This window comes from Bombina bombina, chromosome 7 (assembly GCF_027579735.1).
Source record: "Bombina bombina isolate aBomBom1 chromosome 7, aBomBom1.pri, whole genome shotgun sequence".
Classification (NCBI taxonomy): Eukaryota; Metazoa; Chordata; class Amphibia; order Anura; family Bombinatoridae; genus Bombina; species Bombina bombina.
In genome coordinates this window covers 598,246,980-598,253,967 of record NC_069505.1, presented here as the reverse complement: position 1 = coordinate 598,253,967, position 6,988 = coordinate 598,246,980, and positions in this window count along the sequence as shown.

The window sequence follows — 6,988 nt, the reverse complement described above, 5'->3', positions numbered from 1 at the left end:
GCAATATTACTTAAAGGAACATGAAACCCAACATTTTTCTGTCATGATTCAGATAAAGAATACAATTTTATACAACTTTATAATTTACTTCTTTTATCTAATCTGTTTCATTCTCTTGGTATCATTTGTTGAAGGAGCAGCAATGCACTACTAGTTTCTAACTGAACACATGGGTGAGCCAATCACATTCAATATATATATATAGCCGCCAATCAACAGCTAGAACCTAGTTTCTCTGCTGCTCATGAACTTGCCTAGATAAACCTTTCAGCAAAGGATAACAAGAGAAGGAAGCAAATTAAATAATAGAAGTAAATTTGAAAGTTGTTTAAAATTGTATTCGCTATCTGAATCATGAAAGAACATTTTTGAGTTTCATGTCCCTTTAAGCAAAAAAAACGTCTTCAAAAAGGTATCACTGTTTTTGTGTGAGCTTTTTCTTTGCATGTGCACGCAAAACATATTTAAAGGGATAGTAAACACCAACTATGTGATTGTTTAAAAACATAGATATTTACAATTCCCGAGTTTTGCATAACCAACACTGTTCTAGAAATATACTTTTTACCTCTGTGATTACCTTGTATCTAAGCCTCTGCAGACTGCTCCTTATCTCAGTTATATTAATATACTTTTTACCTCTGTGATTACCCTGTATCTAAGCCTCTGCAGACTGCTCCTTATCTCAGTTATATTAATATACTTTTTACCTCTGTGATTACCTTGTATCTAAGCCTCTGCAGACTGCCCCTTATCTCAGTTATATTAATATACTTTTTACCTCTGTGATTACCCTGTATCTAAGCCTCTGCAGACTGCTCCTTATCTCAGTTATATCAATATACTTTTTACCTCTGTGATTACCTTGTATCTAAGCCTCTGCAGACTGCTCCTTATCTCAGTTATATCAATATACTTTTTACCTCTGTGATTACCCTGTATCTAAGCCTCTGCAGACTGCTCCTTATCTCAGTTATATCAATATACTTTTTGCCTCTGTGATTACCCTGTATCTAAGCCTCTGCAGACTGCTCCTTATCTCAGTTATATCAATATACTTTTTGCCTCTGTGATTACCTTGAATCTAAGCCTCTGCAGACTGCTCCTTATCTCACTTATATTAATATACTTTTTACCTCTGCAATTACCTTGTATCTAAGCCTCTGCAGACTGCCCCCTTATCTCAGTTATATTAATATACTTTTTACCTCTGTGATTACCTTGTATCTAACCCTCAGCAGACTGCTCCTTATCTCAGTTATATTAATATACTTTTTACCTCTGCAATTACCTTGTATCTAAGCCTCTGCTGACTGCTCCTTATCTCAGTTCTTTTGACAGACTTGCATTTCAGGCAATTAGTACTGACTAATTGAGCACAGGGTTATCTACATGAAACACATGAACTAACACCCTCTAGCCATGAAACTGTTAAATGCATTCAGATAAGAGCCGGCCTTCAAGGGTTTAGAAATGATCATATAAGCCTACCTAGGGTTAGCTTTCAACTAAGAATAACAAGAGAACAAAGCAAATTTGATGATAAAAAGTAAATTAGAAAGTTGTTGAAAATTACATGCTCTATCTAAATCATGAAAGTTTATTTTGGACTTTCCTATCCCTTTAAATATGGCTTATGTTCCTGCATTTTAACAGTGAGTCTGCTCAGAGAGCTGGCAGTGACTTGTATCATATAAACTGAGTCCTCACAAGCACGATAGCACTGACAGCTCTCTGAGCAGACTCACTGCTACATGAACAATATTTAAATATGCTTCACATACACAGTTGTCTCTTCAGACAGTGATAGCTTTGCTTGGTGTGTGCTTTGGAATTCTTCTAGAATTGAATCCAGTTTCTCCTTCTTGGAATCTTAATCTGGTTTTCAGGGTTCTTCTTTAGAGACAGTCAAGTCCAAAATAAACTGTCATGATTCAGATAGGGCATGCGATTTTAAACAACTTTCCAATTTACTTTTATCACCAATTTTGCTTTGCACTCTTGGTATTCTTAGTTGAAAGCTAAACATAGGTACACTTATATGCTAATTTCTTAGACCTTGAAGGCTGCCTCTTATGTGAATGCATTTTGACCGTTTTTCACCACTAGAGGGTGTACGTTCATGTGAGTCATATAGATAACACTATGCTCACGCACGTGAAGTTACCTAGAGGTAAAAACTGATTGGCTAAAATGCAAGTCTGTCAAAATAACTGAAATAAGGGAGTAGTCTGCAGAGGCTTAGATACAAGGTAACCACAGAGGTAAAAAGTATATTAATATAACTGAAATAAGGGGCAGTTTGCAGAGGCTTAGATACAAGGTAATCACAGAGGTAAAAAGTATATTAAAGGACCAGTAAACACAATAGATTTGCATAATCAACAAATGCAAGATAACAAGACAATACAATAGCATTTACTCTGAATTTCAAATGAGTAGTAGAATATTTTCTAACCGAATTCAAAGTTATGTATATTTCCACTCCCCCTGTACCATGTGATAGCAATCAGCCAATCACAAATGCATATACGTATAGTCTGAGTTCTTGCACATGCTCAGTAGGAGCTGGTGACTCAAAAAAAGTGTAAATATAAAAGACTGTGCACATTTTTTTTAATGGAAGTAAATTGGAAAGTTGTTTAAAATTACATGCAGTATCTGAATCATGACAATGTAATAAAACCTGAGTGTCCCTTTAATATAACTGAGATAAGGAGCAGTCTGCAGAGGGTTAGATACAAGGTAATCACAGAGGTAAAAAGTATATTAATATAACTGTGCTGGTTATGCAAAACTGGGGAATGGGTAATAAAAGGATTAGCTATCTTTTCAAACTCAAAAATTCTGTTCTTGACTTTCCTTTTAAAACTTCAGTTTTTATCCTGGAAGTTTTTCTTTTCTTCTGGCTATTTTTTCTGCCAGAAGAGTTTCTGAGCTTTTAGCTTTCTCTTGAAAACCTCTGTTTTTGAGTCTTCATCAGGAAAAGACTGTTCCTGCACTATTTTTGCAGGAGGAATTAAGTTCCCTCTGGACAGAGAACAGAAACTCTTCAGTAAACACTGCTGCTGCTGGTGGGAGGAGCTAGAGCACAGTCTGGTTAGAGGGAAAGTGAGATCCTCTAGTAATGGGCAGTAACACTTCCTACAATACACTAAATGTAAGTCTGTCAGTGATCCTGCTGCGTGATCACCCTGCACTGTGTGGAACACATGGTGCTTACATTTCTGTGTGGCTTGTTCTTGGGTTATTTAGCTCCCTTCAGCAGAAATAGGACTATTGCACCTTAATTGGGTGAGACTCTGTGACAGAGGAGGATTCTCAGGTACAAAGACAACCATTCAACCCTTCACTGGATTTAATCTGCTTTCATTAACCAAAGTGTATAGATTATATACATATAAATACATACTTGCCTTCACTGTTTACCCCCCCCCCCCCATTCACAGTGGTCTTGTGGTCTTCACTGATTGGGTATACATTCCCACACAAGGACTTGTGGACTCTCACCATCTGATGAAAGAAAACAAAATTTATGCTTACTGCATACATTAATTTCTATATGATGGTGAAAGTCCATGAGCCCTGTCCTTTCTTTGGTTCAGTGTTTTATCTTTACTGCTTTTCTGTTTTGATCTATCTACTTGGCTATATTTATGGCGGGTATGCTCTAGTATGTGTTGGGCATCTTTTGCCTCCTCCTAGTGGTCAGGAGGGAAATTCTCATATGTGATAACTTGTGGACTCTCATCATCATGAAAAAAATGGATTTATAATGTAAGCATAATTTTTTTTCTCCTGTATGTTTTCACTGTTTAAAAACCCCAAAACAAAACTTTCTATTTTTCACTCCTTCACTGATAAACCATCACCCATGTGCTAATTTTTTTGTTGTAGCTGTTTGCCACTGTGAAGAACCTGTGTTCTGAGAATATTGCGAACCTGTGAAATTAGAGAACCACATCACTTCCTGTGAAGTGGCATCAGCTGCTTGACAAAGTTTTACAGTAATGCGCACACGTGCCGCTGTTCTAACATAAGTTGTATACCGCATAAGAATGTGAGACTTACGTCACTTCCGGTGAATCAGGTGTGAAAAACGACTCCATTGTTTTCTTGTGTTTAATTGCTTATCTGGTTAAGTAATATAATTCTATTGTAGCCTGAAAAATGGCGTCTTCCCTCTATCTAATCTCTTCCAACCCCCCATCTGGTCTCCTAAGGGAGTTCTGCATAAATACTGGGCATATAGCTCTCAATAAACACATTCTGTTTTTACCTTCAAGATGGAGCTTGGTCTCATGTTTGGGGGGGAATTAGCTGGGTTGTGTGTTGCTGATCCCATATTCAGGACATCTTTCATCAGGTATTAACCCTTGATATCTGGTGATACCATAACAATTGGTGGCAAGCAACGGGATGATCCTCATCGCCCAGAAGAGCAACTACACATCCAGACCTAATGGCAGTACCGAATGAAAGGCTGAAAAGAGCTACCCTTAAAGACCTGCTAGAACAACAGGACCGACAAGCCAGTAACCTCAGGAAGAGGGAGATTATTACAATACTGACCGAGATGGACGGAGTACCAGGGACCAAAGGAACCAATGGGCTCAGCATTACAGACAGAACCCCCGAAGAAGCAAGTTTTGACCGGGCGGTTAAAATAAGACTGGCACATTATGGCCCCAACCCGACTACAGAAATTATCGACCGGGTCATAGCCGCTGTGGAGGCCAACCTACTTCGCCAAAGCAGCGCTGCAGCAGCCCAAGTCACAGCAACCCCAGTGGAAAAGAGAAAAGTACATTTGGCAGCTTTTAAAAACTTCCTGGAAACAGAAGGAGAGATTGATGGGTACCTTGCGGATTTTGAGAGGCAATGTGCCCTACACAAGGTACCCGCAGAGGACTGGGTCATGATATTATCCGGAAAATTATCCGGCCGGGCCAGCGAGGCTTTTCGGGCCATTCCAGATGAGGAAGTTGGGGATTATAATGCTGTAATAGAGGCTCTGCTCTCCAGGTATGCGATTACACCGGAGGCATACAGGAGACGGTTCAGAGACATTGTTAAACTAGCTGGAGATTCCTACGTCGAGTGGGCATGTAAGGTGTACCGTACAGCAGCTCACTGGATGGCGGGGTGCCAAGCCGTATCCGGGGAAGAGGTGCTGCAGCTATTCCTGTTGGAACATTGCTTCGACAAGTTATCCGCAGGAGTTAGAGAGTGGGTTCGGGACCGTAAACCCTCCACCCTGCATGAAGCTGCTGCTCTGGCAGTTGAGTATACGGATGCCCGCAAACTGGACACTGCTACCACTAAGATCCCTGCCAGAATGGAGTACAGACCCCCAGTCACCACAGCAGCTACCAGTTACCAACCCCCGGCGCACCGCTCTACCACACGGCCTCCAGCCACGAACTATCCTCAGACAGCCCGGTTCAACTCACGGGACTACTCACAGCCTATTCGGTGCTTTGGATGTAAACAACTAGGGCACAAAAGACCAGAGTGTCCCCTAAACACAGCGAACCAAGCACAGTCCTGGAGGAGACCCGCCGGCGGAAACCCACGTAACCCCCAGCCTGCGTCCCACTGCGTAGAGGAGGAAGAATGCTGGGGCATCCTATATAAAGCAGACCCCATGCAAGCTGTCCACTGGGATAACCGGCAACTGGTTAAAGTGAATGGGAAGGAGGTCAGTGGTCTACGGGATACTGGTGCTACCATGACCTTGCTTCAAAAGAACTTGGTGTCTGAGAAACAGCACACCGGAGACACTGTGGCTGTGAGGGCAGAAGGGGGTGCTGTGTTCCGCCTACCTTTTGCCCGGGTACATTTGGATTGGGGAGTGGGCGCTAGACCTGTGAATGTGGTGGTCATGAAGGACTTACCTGCTGATGTTCTCATTGGAAATAGCTTGGCCCCCCTTGTTTCTGCCTACGCTCCCATGGGTCCCACCGATGTTAACCCTGTGACTACCCATGCCCAGATCCGTGCCGCAGAGACTGACCCACCTGCTGCTGAGCCCCAGGACGATGAGCTCAGTAAATCTCTATCCGCCATTGATACGTGGAAGTCCCGTTACAATGCGCTGATGAAGAAGAGTCAAGTAGAGGATGAAATGGTCACGTTAAACAATCACGTAACAGTGCTAGCAGGAGAGAAGAGGAGCGCAGAGGAAAAAGTGCGTTTAGAACGGGAATCTCTGCTAGACAAGCTGCACCGACAGACAGCAGAAAACACCAGCTTGAGAGTGGAACATGAAACATTAAAGACAAACTTAGCGACACTGGAGGAGAAGCTGACGCTGGCTCATAGTGAGGTGCAGCAACTCAAGGGCAACCTACGTCAGTATGAAGGGCTTGTGGATACCTATAAAGAGCAGGTACAAAAAACTTGTAAAGAAGCCGATGACGTTTTGAAGGACTGTTTAGCCCTGGTCTGGGCACTGAAGAAGTTGAACCCTTATTTATACGGACAGGAATTCTCTCTCATAACGGGAATGCAGATGGATTGACCCGGCAAACTGACATTCCTACCACCTCCTAGTCCGGTCATCCCCAAGTTGACCCGCCAAAGGGTCAAGCCGGGTCTGCCGGAGTGTCCCACCAGGAGGGAGCCGTGTGACAGACCCCTCTGTCAGTACTGGAAGGGTTAACTTTGTTCAGCTTTATGAAGCTATTTTCTAAAGACAGGTTTCCTGGCAGCAGCTATTGTTTACTGTAATTAAGTTTAAGTGATAAGCGTTCACATTGTTTAATCACCTCCAAAGTTCAGACTGCCAGGTGTGAAAAAGGACTCCATTGTTTTCTTGTGTTTAATTGCTTATCTGGTTAAGTAATGTAATTCTATTGTAGCCTGAAAAAGGGTGTCTTCCCTCTATCTAATCTCTTCCAACCCCCCATCTGGTTTCCTAAGGGAGTTCTGCATAAATACTGGGCATATAGCTCTCAATAAACACATTCTGTTTTTACCTTCAAGA